General features: G+C 40.1%; 1 protein-coding gene across 1 annotated transcript in view; it reads right to left on the bottom strand.

Annotated features, from left to right (window-relative positions):
- The window catches only part of MEIS1 (Meis homeobox 1), a 208,871-nt gene extending 181,758 nt beyond the window's left edge, over window positions 1-27,113 (bottom strand). Inside the window, exon 1 of the mRNA XM_027663026.1 lies at window positions 27,051-27,113. The gene's annotated coding sequence lies outside the window, so the exon portion shown is untranslated. The remainder of the gene's footprint in view (window positions 1-27,050) is intronic.
- Between the last annotated feature and the right edge of the window lie 261 nt (window positions 27,114-27,374).

Below are 27,374 nucleotides of genomic sequence, written 5' to 3'. Positions count from 1 at the left end.
AAATTTCAGCGGTAACATGGGGCACTGAATAGTCACTGAGTTCCCATGGCTCTCTAGCAATCCTCTCCCAGCTGATAGCAAGTCTGGACCAGACAGACTGGAAGGTTCTCTACAACCTGCCTCTGTCCTCTACAGCACGTGGTACAGATCAGAAGCAGCAAGCTTTGGAGTAACGTGGGAAGGAAGGACTTTTGGTCCCTCTAGGGTACATCCCTTCCAGCAGATTCAGGACAGAACAGTCAGAGCACCCTGAATGGAAGAATAAAGTGGCAGAATCAATGCAGTTGCCTCCCCTTCTGCTTTACACACTATAGGAAGAATGGCTGGAGGACAAGGACCTAAAAATGATTTGGGGAAAGATGAGAGCACAAAGGACTTGGCTAATGGGTGGGTGGAAAATAGAAACTAGTGCTTGCAGACATAGCTGGGACAAGGTCAGAAAGAACACAAGTTTTGTAACCAGCTCAGAGATGATCCCAACCTCTCCTGCACCCCACAAGGGCTGGATGCAATGGAGAGCGGTGCCCAGCAAGTCCCCATCGGAGTTAAGCTCTTCAGGATGTCTCACGTTAAAAGTACAAAACTTTGCTGCTCAAAACAATCCTCTGGGTAAATTTTATTTACCTTTTAGGAGGATGAGGATTTTACAGACAAATAGAGCAGAAGCATTCATGAAAAACAAAACAAGAAAAGCAGAACTGATGCCTTCAAGTCCCAAATAGGTGACTTCCACCTAGTGTAGAGGTATGTCCTTGTTAGCTCTGCCCCTGGCCCATCCAACAGTAACGAGTTCTCTGCCAAAGAATCATGTAACTCCACGCTAGGATAACAGGAAACACACCCCAAAAGCACGAGAGTGTGCACCTGACAAAGTGCCTCTGTGTGAGGACAGTCAGACCCACCATTGGGAATATGAATAACTTTCTCCCCCCTCCAGAAACTGCTGTATGAGGTAGGTGTTGAGTTCAAATTCCTCACATAGCTGAGACAAACATCAATTATCTCTCCTTCAACCTTAACCCCGCAATGCTATCCTAAACCCAAGATCTCATTACTGTATTTTTCTCCTCCTTGGTAAAATAGAAGAGAAACCCTTATTACAGTTATTGCTTTATACATTTCCTATATTTGCTATATTCCAGGATATCTTAAAAACACCACCACTATCTTCCCACAGTTTCTCCTGCAGGAATCTTTACTAAAAGCAATGGAACTGTATCTCCAAGTCTTAAGTGAGAAAACACTTTTAAACCTGGAAACAAGCAACTGATAGGTAATGTCTCTACAGAAAGCAAAAGGAAAACCACACTTAACAGAATTTTAAAAGAATTGGTTTACTTTAAAACGATAGCAGTCCCCTCCTCCCAATTTATCCATGTCCAGTGGTTCACCACTACCATTAAAAAGGTCCCTCTGCTCACTCATAAAGTGCAGTCTCAGTTCTACGTATTAAATGGTTTTCTACCTTCACATCATTTCCCCCCCATCCCCCACCCCAGAGTTTTCCTCCTGGCTCTTTTCCACATTGTCATCATCAGGAGATTCCAACAGACCACATCTGCTCAGGAGCTCTGAGCTTTGCACATATTTCAGTCTCCGAAGTTTTCCAGGCAATCGCAGGATAGGGAAAAACTTCTGGTTTTAAGCACAAGGCCATGGTTATAGTTGCTGGTTTGTTCACTCCCATAACCATTGACCACTGAAAATCCCACCTGCCACACCAGGAGAGCTCATAGTGAGACAAAAAGAGACACAAAGAGGAACCTTACTTTAGATCCACCAAAGCATGCAGAGAGAGTCTGATCAGACTTGACTCCCTAACCATGTCCCATTGTGACTGTTTCTGTTATCCCCCTTTCCTCATAACTTTCCCCAGAGTAAAACACTTCATCCAGAAGCACAAACATGTATTCACCAAGCTGAATTTTTCATAGAGTCATAGAAAGCCACGGGTTGAAAGAGACCTTAAAGATTATTTCATTCCAACCTTTCTGCCATAAAGCAGAGACATCGTCCAGCAGATCAGGTTGCTCAGAGCCCCATTCAACCTGCCCTTGAACACTTCCAGGATGGGGATAGCTGCTCTGAGCAACCTGTTCCAGTGCTTCACCACCCTCACAGTAAAGAATTTCTTACTAACAGCTAATCTCAACACCATTCTGCCTTGTCCTATCCCTACCACACTCACTAAGCAGTAAAAGTTGATTAAATTGGACAGATCAAAATATCAACTACTGAAAGTTGGAAGATGGTTCTAAGGTACATGGAAGTATTTCTGCACCCACCAAGCAGCATTAAAGCTTCTGCTTTCACATTTTTCATCCCCCTACACCACTGTCCAAAACAGATTTTGCAAGCGTGGTGTGCTCAACCCCTTCATCAAGGTGGGAAAATCAGGGGAATGAGAGGAGCTTTTGATATTCCAGCTGTGAAACAACAGGGGACACATATCACACTGAAACACTGCAGAATACTACCTCAACTTTCTCCGCTGAAACTAGAGTGGTACAATGAGCCAGGACTTACTGACCACAACTTGTCAGGGCTAACTCTGAAATTAGCCTCAAGGCAGAGGTTGTTTTTTGCTGAAAAGAGTGTTTATTCCAAGTAGCACTTTGAGCACAAGAACGGGGAAGGGATTTTATTAAAAATGAAATGTGAATTTATTATGTTTCTAAAGCCCTGAGGTTTCATTTTGGTATGCAAAACTGTGACCAGGTTTTCTGAGTAAGGGGAACTCTTGCTGTTGAGGATGCTTTGGAAATGTGACTGCTCCCATTTAAGAGCCTTTACAATTTTCTCCCCAGTTATGGCTGCCGAATATTGGAAAAAAAAAAATAGTCCTCTGAAATTTTAAAAAAATGTGCTCTTAATTATATAAGCCTTTAGATTGCTCTTCTGTTATAAAATTAACAGCCCATCTTGAAAAGAGGGGGGGAAAAAATGGTATTCATCTTTATTTAGATGCTGACGCAAATGAGAGGCAAACTGCTAAGCACGTTCAGGCTGGGGCTCAGTCAGCAAGCACCAGACCGCAACACCATCGATTATGCAGCCATCAGGGACAAACATGCTCAGCTGGCACAGCCACAGTGCTTTGAGAGCTAATTCCTGGGAAAGATCTCTCTCGGAAAAGCTTGACATCTCCTTTTGAACATTTTTCATGATGAAGAACACGCTGCCTTTCCCCTCTCAGCCCTTGGGAGGTTCATGATCTTCACCCTGCTACGTGTGGAGGCTGAATGGGTGTAGCTCCACCAAGAGTGGTTTGGGTGTGAGGGACAGAGTGGGGGCAGAGCTGCCCCGGGGGAGGACTGAAGGACAGGTCGGGAAGTCTCTCAGAACCCCTTCTGGGAGGTTCTCTGGGATCTGGCAGATTTAAGATGACCCTTGTGCTCCCCATGCATGCTGCCCCAGCAGGTGATCGAGTCTCCCATAACCCTCAAGGTAACTAGACTGGCTTTCCTAAGCTTTTCATGGTAAATCAGGTTGCCCAGTCCCTCAGTCATTCTTGGGAGTTCTTTGCTGTTCACTCCTCTGTACTCGTGAAGCTCCTACACCAGAACTGTTGAAACCCTGACGTTTTCTCATCCCAAATCAAGCAGCTTCAGCATTTATTTGCTTACTCAGACACCATTTCCATCAGCCTTTATGACTTTTGGACCCTCACACACCAAGACCTCCCCACTTCATACGAGTACATCCGTTCAGCAACCAGCACAGGAGAATATCTGCAAGACTGATGCTCACAGGATGGATACTACAAGCAGCCTTACAGGTCCTGTAACACTGTAGGCAACCACCTTAAATCTCTCAACTTCTCACTTAAAATCAATGTAACTTTCAAATTTTTTTTTTAATTTTTTTTTTTTTTAAATTCCCATTATTCCTGCGGGAAGTCTGCTCCAGTCTCACACCTCAGATGGTTAGGCACCTTTTTTCTCATCTCCAGCCTAAATGTATTCATGGCCAACTCACAACCATTTGTTCTCGTTTATAGCCATTTGTCCCTGTTCTGATGCAGTGTTGCAGGGTAGCATTTGCCTGCCACAAAGTACTCCAAGAATACTAGGATTCTCACCACTGACTCCAAGGCTCTGGAACAGGTCACTGCTGTAGGAGTGGGGGAGGAGAGAGGGGATGATCTTCATATAGAATACAGAAATACGAAAATAATTATATTCAAGAAGCTACTTTATTCTGATTTGCTTATACATTATCCGAGCATTTTATTTTATTATGCATTTTAATAATGCAAGGGCTTAAAAGCTGAAAATGAGCATATTCCATGAGCTCAATATATTTCAGTTTATACATCATCAATTGTTTTTCCTTGTGATTGTGCAGTTTTACTTTATCATTCCTTTGATAACAATTTCTGCATAAAACCTGACTTTATATTTCATTTTTCCCGTCTGTTATCTTAGCAAAATACATCCAAAACACCCTTTGTACTGCTGTGCTAATATAACAGATCAGGAGAAGCTGTGGCATAAGAAATCAAAACCATAATAATGTCTTTGGGTTTTGCATTTTAAATACTGCATTCATTGTTGCACTGAGGTTTGAGATCCCTTTTCAGACATTACTGAGATTACCTTTGGTAATGCCTATTTCATTGTACTTTGATATAAAATAATGTATGTCATAAATCATCTAAGTGACTGTCATTAGAGTGAAAAGCACCTACTTATGATATGTAACAATTTGCTTTTCTAATTTGAAGAGGATTGAGGTATTTTAATTATATAAGGTCTAAAGCCCTTGTGAATGAAATTACAATTCAATGTAAAATCACTTTCTGCACAGAGCTGTAAGTTAGGAAATGATAACAGCTATACTCATCAATTTGTAGTTTTTGGCTGGACTAAATACAGGAACAAATGGAAAAACTTTTGATGGGAAAAGATTCATACTTTCAGTAATGAAGAACCTGAGAAAAGTCTTCATATTTCTAACAAAAAAAAAAATCTTTTAATATAGTAGACAAAAATCATCTTTACAGATTAGAGGAATTCTTTCAATGTAAAACAACATTGAAATTTTGAGTTGTATGAACTTATGGAAGCACAAGCAGGGCTGGACAGAGAGGGCTATTTAAAAATTACTGGTGTGTTTCACATTTTCAAGGCTGCTTCCATTTGGGAGTGAAATGGGGGTTCAGAGCCTTTTCTGTGCAGAACAATTTAAAATTATTGGAGCACTTCGCTTTGAAGGTGATCAGTGCTCTGAACATGTACACTGTAGAGAGATTTAAAATTATGAGAGCTTTTCAAATTGTTTAAAACATTGATTTTTTTTTTTAATAAAATTGATTTTTCAGCGTTTTATTTCTTCAGTGGCTGGGTAATTACAGTAGACCAGAAGCTGAGGTGATTCTGTCTGAAAGCAGGACTCACTTCCAGCCTCCCTTCCTTCTCATTCTCTCTCTTCTCTCCCCCTCCCTTCTCTCTTAATAAGTTTTCTGGTTTCCCTCGCTGCTGGGACAGACACATCACGCTTTGTTCTTGCTCATAAATCTCTCTCTGACCAAGGAACCAGGAAGTTATTAGGGGTGAGGAGAAGGTCAGGTTGAAAACGCAGTTTGATCAGACCTGTTCTGGCAAAATAGCCCTGTACCCATCTCAAAAGTAATGCCAAACACAACCAGGATTGGGCTTTTAACTAGCATTTCATCCAGAGGAACCCTCTGATATGTCTCCCAATGGGGGTTTTACAGGGACTCACTCCAAAGGATGAAGGAGTAACAATTAAGTTGGGATTTAGTTACATGTACAGCTTTCCCCAAAATTCTTGTTCCTGTTGCTAAGCATGAACAATACAGAAAACCCCACAGGCTCCTTCAGTAGATTTGGATGTGTAGTATTTAAGAGAGCAACATAGCTTTCTCCCAAAGATTTTGATTCACAGACACAGGTATGATGAACACATCCTTTCTCATAGTCATGAATCAAGACTTTTTGGGGGTGGGGAGTGGGGGTTAGGTGGTTTTTAGTTGTTTTTGTTTGGTTTGTTTGGTTGTTTGTACTACTGTGCAAGCCTCCAGACTAAAGAAGGTTTCTGATACTAACTATATTTAGGATGCCACAGATGTGTTGGGGTAGAACAGCCTTATATCAACCATATCTTAACTCATGTAAAGACAACAAAGCTCAGTGTGGACCACTAGAACTAAGAGGTTTCACTCAGCTAAAGATTCATCTATACAGATCACTTTAAGTCAAAGTATGGCTATTTGACTGGCAATGAGGAATAACTATTCAAGAATTTCTAAGGAATCTATATAACTCAGAAATTTGCAGTTTGCCTCAGTGCTATCATTCTTGGAAAACAAAAAAAAACAGAACATTTCACTGGTTCTCCAGAAACTACAGCAGTGGATCTCAATAGAGAAGGGATGGAACATTAATTTGAAAGAATAATAAATAAATAACTTCTAAGGGAACAATTCCATGGATTTTTTTTTTATATAAATACACCCACACATGTATAAGTTGATTGGTAATTTCTCCTAGTCCAAAAGATCCCCCATTTTCCTGTTTTTAAAATAATACTATTTTGCCAAGGTTTGAATCAGAGGTTTATGCATTTTTGTAAAAGGCCATATCAAAGTAAAATGAACATATTACTGAATTTTTGTCAGCTTGAAATAACACCTGCCACACACAAGGTCCTTAGCCTTTCATGCACATCATAACTTCAGCCTAAATTTAAAGGAACAGGGAAAGCAATAGAGCAAAGCTACCCAGATGTTGTACGGTCTGTGCAATTGTAAATTTAAAAGTACCAGCTTTCCATCCAGATTTTAATGCACCAGAAACAATATGAAAATTCCAAGCCACACTGGATTATTGAAATGTCTGGCCATTTTGAAATGAATTTTGGAACAGATGTACAGAGGTAGGCAATAAAGCTGTGATAATAAGGAACATTTCTACATCATCTCACAAAACTACTAATCTATAATGAGGACCAAAACTATTCATGAGAGAGGGTGGTTTTCATTATTTTTTTTCAGCTCCAGTTTGAGTATTCCGGTTCCTTTACTCAGTTGCTAGATTTTAATATTGTTGTAAAGCTTTTGGTAGCTATTTGGCATTATCACTTTTAATCCACAACAGAGGCAAGTGACTAAGTAACCTCATTTCTTCTTTATTGAAGGGAAATAGCACAGAAGAGAAACTTAACTAATTTATTGTCTTTTATCTTATTACAAATAGCTTTAAAATCTGTGCTTTTCAATAGTGGTTGCTGACTTTAGACATTTGAGATACTCAAATTCAGACACCATGATAGGCTCTGATTTCAAGACAATGCAGAACATGTGCATCACAGAATAAATGGCCAGCAAAGCAAAACAAGGCTCAGTACACCAAAACCTAAGACCGCCTAAACCCGCCTGTTCTGAAATTTTTCCTATTAAAACAGAAGAAAAAGAAGTTATTACCCCCTTGGGTGGAAAAGGTGGTCTCTAGATATCAGGTAGACATGGTAGAGAAAATCCTACATAAAACCAAAGAAAAAAGACAGAAAGCAGGCAAGCTTTAAGCTCCCAGCTGCTTCCACAAGTCAGCTGAAAGCAAAGGTGATACCTTCTTTTAAGCTTTCAGGTGGCTTTCAGAAGGGCTTATGTGCCTGAAACCTTGTCTAACACTACTAATAGACAGCCAACTAAATTACTTTGTCTACTGAAAGATACCATCACTTCCAACAAACCTTGTCATGCTGACATAAAGCAGATTAGTCAGGCAAGTTGGGTGCTGTGCCAGATTAAGCTGCATACCAAAGGCTTGAGTTTACACATATTACTCACTACATTTTTCAGCCTATCTGTTCAGTTCATCCTGTTCTGGAAAAAAAGCAACAAACAAACAAACAAAAAACCCCCCAAGAAACACAACAACAACAAAACCAAAACAAAACACCACCAACAAAAAAGCACAGAAAAACATTAATCTGGATCAGTCTTAATTTTAAGGCTTCTGTATTTAAGCCTTTTTATTTTTTTTTTTCCAGTAGGGATGTGAAATTTTGGTCTGGATCTGAACATCCCCAAGTTGTGCAGAGCCATCTCACTTTTCCACAGCACAAAGAAGGAGTAAAAGATTGAGGGAGGAGGGAAGAACATGTAGTTCCAAGGAAAGAGCAGTGATATCTTTATTTAGGCGAGCTATCCCCTGGAATTTGGCCAGCTCCCTGAAGCATTAACCTGAACATAGGTGACTGACAGCACTGGCCTGACAGTCAACAGATACTCAGCTTTTAAATCTCTGCCAAAACCTGGCAGTCAGGCAGCCAGGAGCAACTACTGGTCTGCTTCCAGGAAAGCCACTGACTTCTGAATCGCCATTTCTCATTCTTCTTTCTCTTTCCCCTCAAAGTTTTCTATCCCCAAACCTGCTTAATGATTATGAAACAGGACAGCAACACAACTCAAGATAATTTTGCTTTGGTATGCACCTGCTCATTTACTCCAACCCCACCCAACAACTGCAGGTTTTAGATGTTTTTCAGCTTTGTTTTAGCTTCAGGTGTATGTACAACACTCCCCGTGCCTTGCACAGGTCACCAGAGGATGAGAGAATGTCACAGAACAAGTTTGCTGTTTTCTTAACCTGAAGAAAGGCCTTACTAAGCGCACTCTTTCACACCCACATTTGTCTCTGAGACAGCACATATTTCTCCTCTCAAACAAGCTCGTATGGTTAAAAGTATGGGGGGAGGGAGAGGAAAAAAGAAAATTGCTGAGTAGAAATTTTCATCTGACCCATGCAGTTTAAAAGGGTTGGGGGAAGCAAGAGTGGGAAAGAGGAGCGCAGCAAAGAGGAGGTGTCCAAGAATGTCAGGAGTGGTGCTGATATTCCAGCCACGCCGGCTGCAGCTCCATCTTCCCACGATGGCACTTCTCTAATAGCACAGCTGGTCTCTGTGTCCCAAGCCAAGGATCCTGAGTGATAACCGTGGCAAGAGCCACACCAAGAGCTGCTGTGACAAGTGTGAGATACATCACAAAGGTGCAGGGAGGCAGTAATGTGGCACTTCTGGACGTGACACGTAATGGGTCAAGCCTGATGCAAGACTGGTTCCTATCCATTTGGCCACATCCCCCCACCTTTGGTGGGAAATCATCATTTTCCAGTTACTCACACTAGCGTTCCAGCTCTGTGTTCCAGCAGAGCAAAGAAATGTTTAATTTAATAACAAAATAGCTAAAAGTCTAAGTGATAATACTTCTTATGTATAAAAGAACAACTTGAAAAGTTAAAAGGAGCCTTGTAATCAGGGATCTGAGTGAGACATCACAAAGTACAGGCTTGAATCCATGCTCTGCCACAGTTTTTCTGTATTATTTTTGGACAGTCTCTTAGTTCTGTATGATTCGGTTATCCATCTGTAAAATAAATGCTTCTTTCCTCTCTTTGTATCTTGAATTAAATGCATTTACTGTACTAAAATCCATGCAGCCCATATTTCATCTGGGACTTTGAAGAATAGAATAAAAGAAATTACTATGATTACTTAGACAAACAGAGGTGCCTGCATGCATAATGAACCATTCAAATGACTGCTCCAAACTCACTCACTCTTCCAAAATGCAGAAGAATTGTCTCTTCTTACTAAATGTTGTTTCAAGCAGTAGACTGCCAGTCCACACTTAAAACATAAAAGCCAAGACAACGCTTGAGTACATAAAACCCCCAGTATTTCCAAAGATGAAAGTTTGGGCAATTTGCAAGTTTTTAGATGTTTTAATGTATTAAATTAAGGAATATAAGTTAGCAGTTACCTTATAACAACTCTGAACTGTCTCACAGCTTTCTCTTTCATTGCACTGCAATGCATATTCCAGGTGTGTGCTGGTAGAGATGATTTTATCTTCAGTGGTGACTCAAATCAGAGGTGGAAAAGCTAATTCTGGGTTCCTCCATCCCACCTGCCTTCCCTAGACAGCCTTGTAGTTTTATGTAGAGGTAACAGCTGAAGTTACCTCTATGTAACAGAAGGGAAGTGATAAGAGCAGGAGAAAACCAACACAGTGCTCTAGATGTGTTTAATACAGCAAAAATATATGTGCATACAATTTTATTTCCTAAAGCAGAAAAATGAAAGATTACTGCAGACACCACACAAACAGTGACCCCTCAAATTCATGAAGCACCAGCAAGAATATGTAGGCTGTGACACACAGACACAGGTCTCCAACTTCTTTACTCAAAGCACAGTTTTATCCAAAGCTGGGAAAATGCCTAAACCACACAGCACAAGAAGCACTCATTTGTGAATAGGATGGTTTCTGCGTCAATCTATCACAGAGAATCAGAATACTTTGCTGAGTAAATACTAAAAAAAAAAACCTTTAATTGAAACAGTTCACCAAATTCAAGATAAATTTAACAGGAAAAATATTGCCAAATTTTATGTTCCAAAGAGTCCAGGATCCTCTTTGGAACATAACAGTATGATTGGGAACAAAGCTTCACAGAAAACTGCGGTGCATTTGGAAAGCAGGTATCCACGTGTACACACCTGATCTGCTCTCAGAGTGTCCTGATCCTGACCCAGATACTCATAACAGAATCCAGAAATAATTAAACTAATTACCTGCAAAGATTAGAACAGTAGCATAAATATCTAATTGTGTAATCGCTGCCCATGAATACTATTCTGAGTACTGTACTGATTGCTTTCACATCCCCGGACCAAAAAAGACCACAAGAAGTCCTCTAATGAACCCTTCTCCAGTCATCCCACAAGCCAGGGCTGACTATGTTAATTTCACTGCCAATCTTTTTTTTTCCAACCTGTTCCTACTGACCAACAACAACAGAAACTACATGGCTTCACCTGGCAATCTGCCCTAGCCCATTGCTATCATTATTTCTGGGGAAGTTTTCCTAACATCTAATCTGGAACTCTCCTGCCGTGATTTTGGCCGCATCACAAACTTGTAAAAGACAAAATTATCTAATTTTTTTTACAAGTCTTTAAAGTACTTAAAAAGTATTTATGTCTTACTGAAATGTTCCTTAGAAAACAAGAGAACTTTAGTTTTTCCAATTTCTCCTCATAAGCCATCTTCCCCCAGACCTTTACTATTCTGTTTATTCAAAGTCTTTCAAACTTTGAAGAATACAAACAAACCTAGTCAAGACCTTATCAATGCTGAGTAGCACATATGGTGTCTTGAGAGGTAGATGCTTACTAAGATCCAATTACAAGGTCTGCCTTTCTTTAAAATACCATGAGGTGGTGGGTTTTGATCTCTTTAAATTTGCATTCAGCCTCTGGTCTAACCATAACTCATTAAAACTTTTCTGAAGTGTCATCACCTGAACGTTACACATCCCATGCTTATGCAGTCAATTACTTCTGAGGTTAGTCCACAACTGAATTTTATTCCCTCTTTTTTTGCCAGTTCCTGAATTTGTGTATGCCTTAGTAAATTCCTAATCCTGTTCCCTAGCATATTTGCAGGCCTTACAGCTTCATGTTGTCTGCTAATTTAATAAGCATACTCTTTACTGCACTATGCAAGTCATTAATGAGAACACTGAACAGAGTTGGAAGCAGGACAGATAGCTGTGGAACATTACACATCACATTATTCCAACTGGATAGGGGAATGTTGATAACGATACTCTGGATACAATTAACTAACTCAGAGGAGCCTCATCTGGTTTAATCTCTTTTCCTTTCTCCATTCAAGTCCATGCATTCCATCTACCCTCTTCCAGTCCATTCTCAGTGCATTCTCAAAAAAAACCCAAACGTCTAATGGTTCAGGAATGGCTTCAAAAGCTACAGTTCATCAGACTATCCACAAGCAGGCAAGGTCCATTCTGTCTAAATACTTCTTCCTCCCCTGGTCTAGGTTGAGATCTAACATCTGCACTGATGCTATATCAAGTTTATTTATTTATTAATTAAAATCTTGATTTGGACTTCATGTGAATTTTCAAAGACGTTAGAGAATCGAGTTGTGCATCCAGCACTCAAGCCTGGCAATTTAGAAAGGAACTTGAGACCTCACCTACACCTCATGGCTTGACTTGAAATTAGAGCCTTGGTTGCTCAAGTGAAAGGTCAGATGTACCTGAAATACAAGTCCCAGCTCCAGTAATGACTTTGGAATTGAAGTGCACAGACTGAATGGGTGGCAAGACTAGATTAGATAATAATCACAAGTTCTCTGCTCCCCATCCCCATAACTAGGCTCAAAAATGGGATGCTACGCAACTACTGTGTCCTCGCAGAATGTGATAGCATTTGTTACCAGGAGAACTGAGCGGTTCTGTCTCTCAGGAGACAGCCAAGGAAAGTAATCTAAATTAATTTTAAAGAAGGATTAGTTAAATCAGCTAATTAGCTAATTATATTTCAGCAAGAAAATGCTTACTGAGAGCTAGGGTGGACTAAATCTATTTTCAAAGCCAAGCCGACTTCAGGCAGCTTTCATTCTGCACAAGGGTGTCTACACAGCTCATACACCGTGAACTCACACCTAATTCAAATGAACTTCCTGAGTGTCACTCTGGGGGAAAACTAACACAGAAAAGAGTGAGCATGGACTTTAAAAACAAAACAAAACAAACCCACAAAACTAAACCCTCTTTTCTCAAAATTAATAGCTCGATGATTCAGACTTGGACTGAAATCTATTTCCTATGTGTTACTTAATCAGACAGTTTCATTTGAGCAAGCAAAGAGCCAAAAATAGAGTTGTGTAAAAGCGCTCTGAGCAGCACAGAGTGGAGCTCCATCCCTGTTCCCAGGCTGCCCTGGCATCTCATGGCTTTGGATGGCTGATGAGGTTTACAAGGTTTCAGGGTGATGTGGTGCCTAAAATACAGTTTTGTATCAAAATTATATATCAAAAAAGGAGAGAAAGAAAACAAACTGGTTTAATGGCATTTTCACAGCAGAGCAGAGAGAAAGTGTTTGATCTTGCATATGTTTGTTATGAGAAATGCAAAGGACAACTCAGTTCTGATTCTTCCCCATCCCTCAAAGTGTTTTGTGTAACTGGTGAAGCAGCACTTTCCACTGACCTTTTGGAAGTAGTTAAGAGGAAGATATTTTTGAACTTATACCTAAAAAGAGACTCATAAAAACAGGCAAAGATGGGCCAGCCTTACCCACCAAGCTAGACAGCTCCTCTCTTGCACCCAAAAAAGGAATTTTTGATGTTTTTATGGCCTTCAACCAAGTCCTCTGGTTTCTAATTGCACATCAAGGAAAGGATCACTTACAAGTGACACTGGAAAACTGCCATTTTATATAGGACATGTAGAGAGTGGAAAGTCTGCATTTCCCTATAGATCATTCACACTATTTTCTCAGACAAACCACAGTTTTATAGGAGAGACACTTAGGCAACCTCCAAACAGAAAACTTTCTGTCAGTCTTTCTGGACGACCGCAGATTCTGGCGCCTTCCATGGGCAGAAGACCGACCTCATGGCAGAAGTTTTCCTATTAGCCTGGTAGTGCGGCCTGGCTTCACAGCACAAAACACAGAGTTGTTCCCAGAATTAGGCTGCATTGCCAGAGCACGGTTAATTTTTAGGGGAAGCAATGAAATGCTGTGTTCCAGGGAAACTGTAAGAGTTTCACATCTCTTTGGTCCTCCTGTACCTCCACAAGGACCGTAGCTCCAAGACAAGATGGTGCAGGGCTCAGTGACAGACTCCATTAGTGTTTCCTCAATCTTACACTGCTAAACCAGATCAACACTGGGTCTAATTAGGTCTCCAGTCAGTGAATCTCAAGAGGAGCAGACAGCATTGGACACCTTGTTTGAACACAGTGTGACTTCAAGAACACCTGAAGGAGCCCCAAGTCAGCCAGAGCCGAGCCTGCTTTTTAAACAGCCAGTAACACACCAGCAGCTCCAAAGACACTCATTAGCTCTATCCCTAGATGCTATCAGAACAGAAACTGGAATAATTGACTTTTTAGATAGGTAAAAAAACAGTGAGACAAGCAGAGAACAAAGAAGGGCTTTGTAAACTAATCATTCCGTCCTAACAGAATAGGTCCTTTCCTGCAAGGAAGTCATCCTTCATGAGGTTAAGAGCAGGTTCCCAAGATGTAGCAAACGCTGGAGCATCAGTTCCCAGAAACAACTTCCTGACCTTGCAGAGATTAAATTCCATCTAACAATATCACCAGTCAAATGGAAAACCTGTTGCAAGGTCCCAAGGACCTCTGTCGCTCCCAAGCCTTACTGAAGTTTGAGGATGTGCAGATAATTTCTGACATTTTGCAGAATCAAGCACTGTTTGAACCTAAATTAAAAGAGCACCTCGACCAGAGAGGAAAGCTGTTGAGTGGACAGGTTATTGGTAAAGCAGATTTCAAACAAGAGATCCCCAGGCATTTAGAAATACTCTTTTTTCTCTTATTGGGAAGACAGCAGAGGAAAATGGGAAGCATTACGCAGACATATATAAGGAAATGGTTGTGGTAGTTTGGTTAAGGACTGAATGGAAATATTGTCTCTTTGCTATCATCTGGGTATCTACCTTTCTGATCAAACTACTGAGACATTGGTAATTGCATCTTTATGACAAGGATGGGTTTCTGCTGTAGCATTTGTGTATCAGTGAGGAGTGATTATCTTGTGACACAGTTCTATTACATAGTTCTCCCATCTAGTTTTTTTCTTGGTGTTACTGAAGCACTTCAATGGTTTTTCTTTTTCCTGCCTCAGTACAGCAGAACAGCTGTGTGAATAACTCAAGAATGAAGAGTCCTATCTATCCAAATGGGTTCTCCTGTGCCTTCTTGCACCTAGGCTGTGCTATTTAGTTTAGCTTGATTGATAAATATACAAACAAGTGAGAATTTTTTCCTTTGCCAACAATTAAAGGAGTTGGTTACAAATAGAACACATCTTCATTTGAGACCCATTCATGTATAAACTCCTTAGAAGTGAACGCATTTGCAGAACTGCAGGACAAATGCCTTTCCACTGAGGAGTCCCCCCAAACCCATCACCTTGGCAATCACAACTGAAATGATAAGGCACTGAAGTAGGTGAAGATCTTGGTTTACCTGCAGGTAAATCCCAAACCACTCTCGCTGCAAAACTGAAGGAAACACATAGTAGCCCTTTTCTGGGATATGAGACCTCTCCCACAGAGATGATGGCACAATCCCTGTCTGCTACAGTGAGCAGCTCAGCATTGAGCCCTTGGTGATGTTTATCACACAAAAAACAAGTTATGTTCACTGTCAGCTTCAATGGCCAGGCTGACTAAAGTCTGACATCGCCATCACCCAATTTGAGGTCTCAGAGACAGGAATGACAAGAGCAAGTCCAAAACAAATGCCTCCAGAAGGTTAGCTGGTCAGAAACCAGGGAAAAAGCCAACTGGAATGACAATGGCTTGATTCTCAGCTGGGGATCCACCAACCCAAACAGCAGGGTCCATCCCCACAGGAAAGCTGATCACCACACTCCTTGTCATCGCCACAATCCTGAGCTCATCCAAGGGCTCTTTTGACAAGGATATTTAAGTCACTGAGCACTATCAAGCGTGGAGCCCTCAGTGCTGGAGAAGTGATGAAATTCAGTGGCTCACAGAGGAATGCTGGGATGCTGAAGTGCACACTGAGCAGCATCACACTGCTCCTGCCTTAGGTCTCCTCCAGCACACCAATGGCACTGTCTGACTTCCAACCAGGATTTCACTTTTGGATCAGAGGGAAAACCACAAACCAAGGTGGTGGCAATAATGGCTCACACAGTAACACGTATGTGCAGGACAATCCTCTAGCCAGGTTTCAAAAACAGATGTCCTTCCTCCAGTTCAGTCACGGGAAGGTGCTTTATTCATCAGTGACACTGACAGCCGTTAAAAGCATTAGAGACTTTTGCCAGCTGTCACCACCACTGTTCAAGTGTTAAGTGCAGGTAAAGGCTCTAGTTCTGGAATTAAATGCAGTTGCTCAGTTCACTTCAGATCACCAATATGGGCTTTAGGTCCTTCTCATCCTAACTCTGCTCTCCTCCTAGCCCTTGCAGGCATTAACCTTCATGAATGTCTCACGGCAAAGTTGGCAGCTCTGAAGTTGCTAATACATTCCCAGGAAAAACAGGAGAGTACCAAATTCCTTTCACAGCATAAGCCCAATCATTTCACAAGCTAAAGAAAAAAAAACAAAACAAATCCACAAAAAAAAACAAACAAACAAAAAAAAAAAACCAACCAAAAAACACCACAGGGAAACTTTCTCCAAATCTGAAACCTGCTCATCAGTGTGAGCCTGCTCCTATAGTTTTTTCATCCATCCAGCTTGCCAGATGCAACATGAAACAACAACAGGGCATCTGAATGTGGCAAAACCCAGCTGAAAATAGAAGAGGCTAACAGAGGAATCCGTGACTCCATGGAGCTGACACAGGCACAGCCCACCACCACCCCCTGAATGTGTCAGAGTGCCTACGGTTATTCTGCCCTCAACAATGTTCATTTACCCAGGACTAAATATGAGATTTCTAAGCTGGCTTTGTGAATTCCTGCAGAGGCTTTGATTTAGCTCCTGACATGCTGCAGGGGAGGCATAACGGGAGTCAAGAGTTACATGCCATGCTCACTTAATCTCCTCTGTAAAATGCTACAAAAAGGAGATCCCCTTAAAAAAAAAAAAAAAAAAAAAAAAAAAAGGCATGTGCAAAAAGACAAGAGCAACAGTAAAAGCACCTTCTTGTGTTTGTGGGAGACTGGCCGGTGCAAGAGGTGGGGCTGGTGGAAGACACTGTTTCTGCCACACAGCTAATTACCTTGGGTCCTCTTATCAAACAAATGGACTGGGATGATACGCCAATAACAGGAGGAAGGATCCAACTGAGGGATACCAGGGGGTAACACAGATCATCTTGTTAAGCTAAATTTGTTAATCTAGTGTATATGAGAAAAGGGCAAATGGGAGGGAGAATTCGTCCTTGTTAAACATTTACCAAATGTTGGGTTATTTGAGCCCTGGGGAGAAGTAAATGTATTCACTACTTAAAGGCTGGAGCATTTGGTCTTCTCAGTTGGAATTTATCCCTGATTTGAAAGGAACATTTTTTCCCACTTGGAAAGGTTAGCAGCCTTTGTCTGTGCGAGTGATTTAATATAATGGACCATGATTATTGTTGGATTATTATAATGGCACATTGGCACAGTTATAGTTAAAGTTTTGGCAGAGTTTGTCTCATAAACTGCTATTTTACAACTCGGCTGTAAAAGTTTACTTCGGTCTGAAACTTGAGATACAAGATCTCAGTCCAGGAGGAGTATTTTTTACTTTTTTTAAGCAAAATTAAAGGAAAAAAAAAAGCTTAAAAATTCTCTTGGCTAATGTTTAAGTTATGCAAGTATTAAATACAAACTGAAATCTACTGGCTGAAGATACTTGACAGCATTTGCTTGCTCCCGAATGCCTTTGAGTTAAATCAAAAATAGTTTCAACCTTTTATGTAGAAACATTGTTTTCTCACTTTCAGTATTTTGAAGAAAAATGTAGACCAGTAAAACAGCTGGGGTATTAAACAGAAAAATGAAGAGAAAGTGTGCCACAAGCACTTTTTTCAACAGAATTACTGGCATATATTTGTTCTTAGGAATGCAATTGATTTTTTTTTTATTATTTTGCATATGCAAATACTCAATCACTTGTTTTAAAATCAATGTTTGCAAAGGTTTTTGCAATGTACTGGTATACTGAGGAAAAATTAATTTTGTTTTAAGAGTCCCCGTGGCCTTTGTAGAGTAAGACTACAGGAAAAAAAAAATTCAACACTTTATCATCTGCACAAAGCCTCCAAATTTCTCAATTCTTAAAGGCACAGTAGCCAAGTGACCACATCAGTTTTCATTTCTGCTTCCCCAAAGAATTCTAAAGGAAATCAAATACCAGACTATGAAAACACCACTTACTGGTACTATAACTCTACCATTTATATTCACCTGGTGGCAGAGACACTGAAGTTGGCAAACGTACCATCAATCCCAGAAAAAAAAAAAGTTTGGAGGAAATACAGAGAAGTAATTTCTGGACTAAAGCTGCAGAAACTATAAAGAGCGGAATTATTCAAGATAAGGCTAAACACACCAAGCTGCAGAAGACTCAACATAACGTTTTCTAGGAGAATGTCACACCTTGGATTTGGGGATGCAAAGAAGGACTAAAGACACCTCCCGTACAAGCCCTGGCCAGTTCCCGGTGCCTTTAGCCTCTAGACTTATGACCTGAAGCAGTACTACCAAAAAACATTACTGTTTTGGCATGAATGCAAGTTTCCAAACTTGTAACGTGTAAGCTGTTTCTGCCCAATATTTTGAGGTTGATAGAGTTTTCTTTGAAGCCTCTCTTTCACCATTGAGACATTTATTTGCAGAGGGTTGATGCAAACAGCCAGAGTCATGAATCTTTGGGCACCTTTGAGGAGATGTAGGGTTATTTCCCTTCCTGCTGCATGGCAGGTCTTGGAAAATGTAGCTACTCACCAGTGAAGACTTATCCATCTAAATGAAAACTGTTTTCCAAAAAAAAATTTATTTACAGAGAAGTTTTGGCACCTGATCACTGTGTTTTGAGCTCTTGCTGCACAGAGCACAAACAGATAACTTGAAGTTATCTTCCCCTGTTTGAGCACAGCCCATCAACACACAACATCTCTTCTAAGAGAATTGAAGGTCAAAAACTCAAAATTAAAACTAACCTGCCATCTGCTTGATGACAGTTAACATGTTTCACAGAGTAAAAAGCATTAAAGGCAACCTATAGCTTCTACTATTGAGTCAAATTAATTTTTTACTTTTAAATCCCACTTGTAGCACAGTTTGCAACATTCCAAGTCATATTTATCTTTTGCATATTAAAATGTGATACCATTCTATAAATAGCCACAGGTTTCTTGGCAGCGTTGGTGTGACAGAGGATTAATTAAACTGGAAAGCAGGGAGTGTGGGGACTAGATTTATATAATGAAAACAATATATCTGCTAACACTAGAGAAATGCTGACACTGTAATAATGCTGATATTAATATTTGTTACAGAACATCGTAGAGCACATTAGTAAGGTGGTTAAATCTTGTAGGATGAGAAATGATAGAAGAAAATAAAGCTGTTACTTTAGTACTAGTACTATGAGTCTCACTCCCATTCAGAAAGATCCACTGGTATCTTATATTTTAATACCCAATGCCTACCTATGTGAGCCCCACAGTAGTTGTGAGAATATTTGGAAATTTGATGGATTTTATCCCTGGACAACGTCATACCAATCTGGAGTCAAATGTGGACTAGAGAAATCAATAATAAAAAAAAGAATTAAGATCTATCCTCTCTTTCAGTCTACTAGCTAGCTAATGCAGCCAATTTGTTATGTGGTTTTATGTTAACATAGCCTTATTTACTTCAAAAACAATGAGAGAATGAACATCCAAACACCACATCAAAACAACTCATTTGACCTTATGAACATTTTCCAGGATTTCATAGAAAGTCACAAGTAAAAAAATTACCTTTGAAGTTTATACAAAACAGGGAAAAAAACTCAGAAAATACACAAAGAAACTAATAAAAAAAAATTTGCCTCCTAAATACAAGATGCCCCAGGGCATTTAAATATCCAAGAATATTAAAACACATTCAAACTTTACTTCACTGTACTTAGAAAATAAAAGGTACCTACTAATTTCCGCTTGATTTTTTTCTGTATTCCAACTTCCACCTCATCCCAGGACATTGCACAAGATGGAAACAAGTACAAAAACTAAGTTATTTATTAAAATTATAGAATAAAAAGTCAGAGTAAAGATATATATACTCATGTCAGTGGTTCAAATAAATTAGGGTCATTTTCATCAGTAGATTATGACAACTTTTACATTTATTATAATATTTTCCACATAACTATTCTGTCTGGTGACATTTTTGCACATACATTAAATATATGTGACAGTACATAATGTATAGCTAGATATTTGACCATTGCTAAATGTTGCAGTAGTTTGAATACATTTACCGACTGTCAAATATTTTAGACTTTCAAGTGATGCATTTTAAAACAGAGTAAAATGAAGATAATTTACAGAGGAAGAGACAAATTCTCCTCTTGGCTACTAATAAGTAACCTCAGACTCCCAGCAGGTCTGAGAGTACCAGACCACATCTTTATTACCTTTAAATGTGCGAGCCATGTTAGGAAATAACAGAGGTGGGAAGATGTTCACAGGGCCAGGCTATCTATATAAATCAGTATGGAGCTATTGATAAAGTCATACTGTGTCTCACCTGCTGAGAACCTGGCCAAATAACTTACATCCCCATTCCTGAAGACTGCGTGCTGACACAGGAAAAGGAACGTGATCCTGGTGCTTGTTATTTTTGTTTAACCCATTTACCCTGGAACGAGCACAGATTAAGTTTACAGTGAGAGAATAACAGAAGCTTCACCTACTTCAGCCCAGCTCTTGCCTCTATTCTCCTCCACAGCTCACTCACTCCTTCAAACCTGTGTTCATTAATTCACAGCCCTGCTCCTCCATACTCCAGCCTCATCTCCTGACCTCATTCCCTGTCCTTTTGGCCAGAGTCCAATGCCTTGGCCCTTTGTCAAGTCCTCACCAGGGCTCATTGTCTCTCCACTCCTCTCCCACCTTCCTAGTCCTTCACCTTTCCAACCAAACACCAGGTTTCTGCTCTCAGGTTGCCTTCCCTGCCACTCCTCTCATCTACATTCAAATCAGAGAGCCCTGAAGATGCTTTGGTAAAAATAAACTAACACAGAAGTGTAGGCTTCCCAGCACAAGGGTTTGCCATCCTCTAAAAGCCTCCGAGGAAACGGGCAGCACATGAAATGTGTATCTCCACCTTCCACTCTGCAGTGCTCCCATCCTGGGTATGGGACAGGCTCTCTTTGGGCAGAGACTTATGCACCACTGAAATCCAACTCCTTGCTGATGAATATACATGAACTGAGCCCCTTAAAAGCCTGACAGCCTTGCCAAATTTGTGTGGATTTTGACAAAAACTGGAAAAGGCATATCCTTGAAACAAAAGCCTGTTGGTTGCCAGCTTTCATGCCTCTGCTCCAAAGCATGGGTGTGCCATGCAGTTTTAAAGAACAGATCACTAGAATTGGGGGGGTTGCCCTTATTTTTTCCATCCCCTATTGTAATATACTGTTGTTCCAGCCTCCTCCCTGCACTGCTCCACCCTACCAACCCTATTTTTTGGGATTGCTTCAGCTGAAATTTTGCAGTCTAAAGTAGGTAGCTGGAGTGGAAAGCATGTTACCCAAATGATTAAACTTGGCAAAGACAGGAAAACCTAGGATCTCCTAAAGGTCCCTTGATTGTGAAATGCTCTTCCAGTCCTACTTGCTGAAAGCTTAGATTACACACAGTGTATTTCATCTTTTCCCAGAGTTAGATCCACAGACCACTGCAAGGTAACTTCCATCAGCCTTGGGATGGAGCACTTTCAGGGAGTTGCAGGTTTCTGCTGATGTGCCAAGGTGTTTGACTTTCTGTAGGAAAAAGGTTTTTAATTGAAAATCAGTTCCAGGAAAAACAGATGACCCAAAATACAAAAGTGCATATAGTGTTTGTTAATAGCTTGTTTTAAAAATTTGTGAGGCACTTCAAAAATTCAGGATAGGTTCCAGACACACTGAATAAAGAAATGCAGTGTTTCTCCTCTGCCATGACTGGGATATAAGCAACAACTGAAAAGCCTAAGGAAGGAAACAGATGTAGAAACTTTTATAGGCAGTTCCTCAGATTCACTAGGAACACTGGTTAAGCGCTGAAAAAAAAAAAAAAGAGCCAAACATAAACAGTCATTTACGTGTGTCTAACACTGTTTTGAGTCAAGAGCCAAGCCAGCCTCCAAGCTATTGGAGATACCATCCTGGTCCTCACCTTCTCCAGGGGAACACTAGGCAGGCAGCACCTGTCAAAGGGCTGTGCTGTGTCCCAAAAGGCAGCACAGCACAGTCTGTGCTTCTCATTTATTTATTATAAGCTTTGGAAGCTCCAGCTTCTGTCAGTTGTAGCCACTAGTGGATATGACAAAACTTTATTCTTCTGCTTCTTGTAGCTGACAAGGAATCCAGGAGCTGAATTGAGCCACTGCCACCCTTTCCTTTCCCCTTCCTCCATGCAATGCAAGATGTATTGTTGCAGCAGACAATCATTAAAATCCAACTGGCTCTCAGTTGCACTGATAAATTTACCTAGAGGAGACCTAAAAAAGCCCCCAGTTTGGCTTCCTACTTCTGAACTGAGACTTCAAAATATTCCAGGAAAAGTTTCCTCAGCCAAAACCACGATGTGCTGCATGGTTCAGGAGGAGGAAAACATGGTATTACCAAGTAATTCAGATGATGGAACACTATGGAACACTACTTTAAAAGCAGTGTACATATAAAGGAACGCTACTGTTCCTTTTACAGTATATTGCAGAAAACTTTGCATGCTGGTATTGTATTTGGCCAGGATTATGTCCATTAAAAAACACACAAGAGATGTGGCATCCACCGAAACACTCAGCTCCAGTTTTGGAGGTTCTGGGCAACATCCCACATTCCCCAGTAAGTGCCTGTCCCCACAAGTCTGAAAAAACCCACTCATGTTCCTGTAAAGCTGGAAGACTGTTCCAGTCCCAAACCTCTGTATTGACACAGGGCCTGGTTTAGATGAGACTTGGGCAGGGATGGGATGCACATCTATTCCAGTATCCCACCAAAATCGTTCACCTGAAGGGTCAGTGCAGTATCAGGCCAGGCAGGCAGTTACTCTGCCAGAACCTTCCTAACGCTTATTTTCCTCTGCCAAAGCCCCTGCAAGGTACACACATTAATTAAATCCCTTCTCTTGGGAAATGGTTTAGTTTAGGACACCCAAAATCAAGGTGTTTACTATAGGTTCAGCCCTGATAGGTGCTAAACACCTCTTTCTTTCTTGATGACCACCAACCAATAGCCATGAAAGCCAAAATCCCATCATTACCTTGTGGCAAGATGAAAATGAAGAGGAAGCCCAGACTCACCAACACTCTTTCGTTTACAAACTCTTATGGGTCAGTCTAGTTTTACCAGTAGGAAAACTGTATCAAAGCAGAATTTCCCATCAATAGGGCACCACCCTGTTAGTCAAGAATCAATAGATCAGCATCCCCTTCTTGTTAGGATACCGACTCGGTGTTACTGAATGAAAGACTTCCTTTAAACTCATCAATTTGAATTCCTCTGCTGACAAACATAAGCACACACACCCTCCAGAAAGAGGAATAGTAATTATTTCCCCAGAGAACAATAATTTTGCTGTAAATTTCAGAGGCAGCTTAATTTAACAAATTAAGCTGAAAGCCAAGGACACTAAACGCTGTTAACCTCTTTGAAGCTATTGGTATCAAAAATTATTTCCCATGTGCCTTTAAATGCTTTCACTTCTGAAAGGATGAACACAGGTTCTTGACAAAACTCCTGGCTTGTGTTTTTAAAGGAGCAGGAATCTTAAACTGACTCCAGAGAAACACATTTCCAACTAATAAACCACAGGTGCATTTCTCTTCCAGGCACTTTTTAGAACTTCCTACACGAATTAATTAATAGAACTAGAATAGAAAATATCAATAGAAGAATCCCATTCAAAGCATTAGCATTTTTACTTTTACTATTCAAACTTTGGAGGGGGTTTCTACATATTGAATTACTTTTTTCACTTCTTGCTATTACTTGACACCGAGAGATTCTTGTTATTTTATAATTACTTTATGAAAGACAGCAAACTGCTGAAAAATTGCTAATAGTATAATTTTCCTTAAGGAAAATAGCAGCAGTATCCTACTGTCATACAGCCTGGACATTACAACTGTTAAAGGATTTTTGTGTAGCTGAGGGCTTCTGTTCAAATGTCTTTTTTTTTTTTTTTCCTATGACACAGGGAGGAACATATAAAACTCCTAAAAGATCCTTCCCTCTGTAAATTGTTCCTTCTCCCTTTGCTGTGATAAATGCCATCTCCAAAATGGTGACACACATAAACTTTGAGGATTTATAGCACATTTCCAACACTAATATTAAACACATCCTTTAAACTTCTTTTTGGAAAGCTTTCGATTTTTTTTTCCCCTCCCTCAGTATCATTTAATAGCTGTTAAGTCACCTTCAAAGAATTTGCAAATCCTTTGAAGTAAAACACCAAAAAAATAAACTTCAACATCTTCCCAACAGTCACAGGTAATGGGTAATAATTTTTTAAGGCACACAGAGATAGAGCTGCCTAATGCCAAGATACCACCTCCTACCCTGCAAACCTTCTCCTGCCAAAGTCAATTTTACAAACATGCTTTTGTTAAGCTCCCTTATGCTACAGTGGCTTTGGGGGATGAAAGACACAGATATTATTTTTTTTCCTGTTTGGATAACTTACATATGTTTCATTTTTAAAGGGGAGATTCTTCTACAATTTCTTTGCAACAGAGCTTGGGTTTGCAACATCTTGCTTTCCCTTCAGGAAGACAAGGGATAACTTTGCTGCCTAATTTCTTACTTACAGATCTGATTTGATAAGTTAGAGGGAGGCTTACTGCCTACCTGTCATAGATTTTTCAATTTTGTGACATTGTAGTCATGGATTGTCAATAGTAAGCCTTTAGGAAAGGCTTAGGAAATTTTTAGGAGTAAATATTTCCAGTTTTAACTCACTCTAAATTCCCTTAACATGCACGTGACCAAGTGATGCTATTGTCCAACCACATGAAAACAGATTTCTAGCATACAAAAAAATAATTCTGTCCCTTAAAAGTTCAGAGTGCAGAAGTTTTGCACAATTAAAACATTTTCTGAACCTTGCTAGTGGCCCAAAGGTTAAATACTTTTCTTTGCTAGCATAGACCACATAATTGAGAGGAAGCAAGTGAATTTGTTCTTTGAAAGGCCATGAAAAAGAAAACAAAAAACCACCAGAAGTTTATTTGTGCTTGCAAATCTTTTCAGGTCTAAAGAAACAGCAAGATAATAAATTGGTTTTGCTGAAAACAGGAAGTTTGGCAGAGATGCAAAAGGACAGCTGAACTTTGGCTAGACAACCCAAAACTCTGAGTTCTACTTTGAGAGTATTTCCAACAACAAAACAAAACAAAACAAAAAGAAAAAAAGAAAAGAAAAGAAAAAAAAAAAGAAAACCAAAGTGCCCCAAATCCATAGAAAGCTAAAGGAACAGTAGAGGCATCTGGCAGCAGTAATTTGTTGCCAAACTTGTGGTTGTGTTGTGCTGGCTTCCAGGCTGGTGTGCCAGTTCGCAGTAATTTCCATCAAGCACAGCTGAAGCCCACATTTGTAAAGCCTCAAATGCTGTCAAAGCTAGGAAATTCTCAAATACTCCTTTTTTATTCTTCTTTTCATCTTGACCAAGACCAAAGGAATAAATAAATAAGCACCATTCTGGTGTATAAAGGGAGACGAAAGAATTTTGAGTCTCAGGACTAAGTCCCTACCAGATTTGTCCATGTAGGACCCCACAGGGCAGTGCAACACCCCTGGCTCATGCCACCTCCTTGCCACTGCTTCCCCATCATCAGGCCACCAGTGGAACCTTCTGGCAGGAGAAGATGTCTTTCAGCACACAATGCAACTTGAATGCAAAAGTTTATAAGACATCTGTGTGAAATGACGCATCTTTAAAAAGAATGTATACTTGCAATACATTCATCCTGGACACAACTAGAAACTAGGACAGACTCCAGCCTTTCAGAGGGATTTCAGATGGGTTATAGGACATGACCACCAGCTACAGTCTAGGTTTATGGTAGGCCCCAGCACTGCCCTTTTTCTGTTGTCATAGTGGCGCTTTCTGGCACAGCTCTTGCCTGGGTAGATTGGCTCCTTCCTTACCAAGGGCCAGGTGGTGTTCAGGGGTTGCCACAGGCCAGGGATTGCTCCTGGGAAGACACTCAAACATTGCTGACTTCTTTTGAGAAGGAAAGATTTCAAAACGCATGGATATCAGCTGTATAATGATATTTGCCCAAAGGAATGGAGAACAAATCCCCAACACAAATCTAGCAAATTATGCAAAGGGTGCCTTCTGATACTGTACTCATATGAATGCAGTCTTTAAAGTAAGGGAATATTAAATACATGAACTTTGTTTTATGGGATAGAACTCACCATGATTAAACTGAGATCCTCCCCTCCCAAAATGCTGTTTGGGCTTTTTTCCCCCCCACTCTCTTTTTTTCATTCTCTATCTCCTCCATCCTCACTCTTATTTATTATGAAAATTCAGATCCTCAAAACATTTAACCACAAAGGACCACTGGACCCTTTGGGCCAACCAAAATATAAATATTATCAACAGCATAAATATTATATTCTGAAACACGCAACTCTGAAATGCAATGATCACAGACTGATCTTTTTCATAAAATCCACTACTATTGCTGTGCAGTCTTAAAACGCATCTTACCAACAGAGATTATCTCCCCTATATCTGTTTTTTTAATCCTAAACCATGATCTCATAAAAAAGTCCTAAAGCAGACAGTGAGTTCCAATCTTCAAATCTGTTTCCTCAGTAAAATTACTTACTGAATTTAATTGCAGGACCCCTCTAACACCTACAGCAGCACAAGCAAGAGAAAAGCAACACACTGGTATACTATAAAGATGGAATACGCAGAAAGCTAGAATGTAAAGATCCTGAGAAGTTTTAATTATTATCAAGGAGAGGAAAAAAAAAAACACTTTACTTTTGTTTTAGTGTTCACCCTGGGACACTTAAAAATCAGGCTTTTAGAGGGACTTCAGTCAGAGCCCTGATGTTCTCAGCCCCTCTGAAAACCTAAATCAAGTATTTCTCATTTAGCACCCTCAGCATCTGTTCTTTAATAGTTGCAATGATGATGATAACAACAACACCCACATCTTACAACATAGCACTTTTCATCTGCTGGAAACAAAACATTTCCCAAAGGAGGCAAAACATTACCATTCCATGTTTAGAAACAGAGAAATTCAAGTACAGAGAAATGAAATCACTTACCCAACACCATTCAGCTGGAGCAGTAGCAGAGCCAGGAGAAGAAGCCAGAGTCCCTGTCCAGGTCTCCAATGTGAGTCTTTAACACTCAGCACCACACCTTCAACTTCAGTAGAGCAGGTAATATTATGCTCTCCTCTCTCACGGATCCAGGCTGAGTTTTAGTTATTATTTGGAAGTACTTCAAAAGCTGTGGATTAAAAAAGCACTATATAAATGCAAAGCATGATTATAATTCAACAGATATTGGAAAAATTACTGCAGTTTGTATTTGTTTTTCTGTATTTGTGGAATTTATGTTGTTTCAACACTTGAACAGCTTTTGAT

Source organism: Corapipo altera, unplaced genomic scaffold (genome assembly GCF_003945725.1).
Source record: "Corapipo altera isolate COAL_440 unplaced genomic scaffold, ASM394572v1 94, whole genome shotgun sequence".
NCBI classification, from domain to species: domain Eukaryota; kingdom Metazoa; phylum Chordata; class Aves; order Passeriformes; family Pipridae; genus Corapipo; species Corapipo altera.
This window is presented reverse-complemented; position numbering and strand designations above follow the sequence as displayed.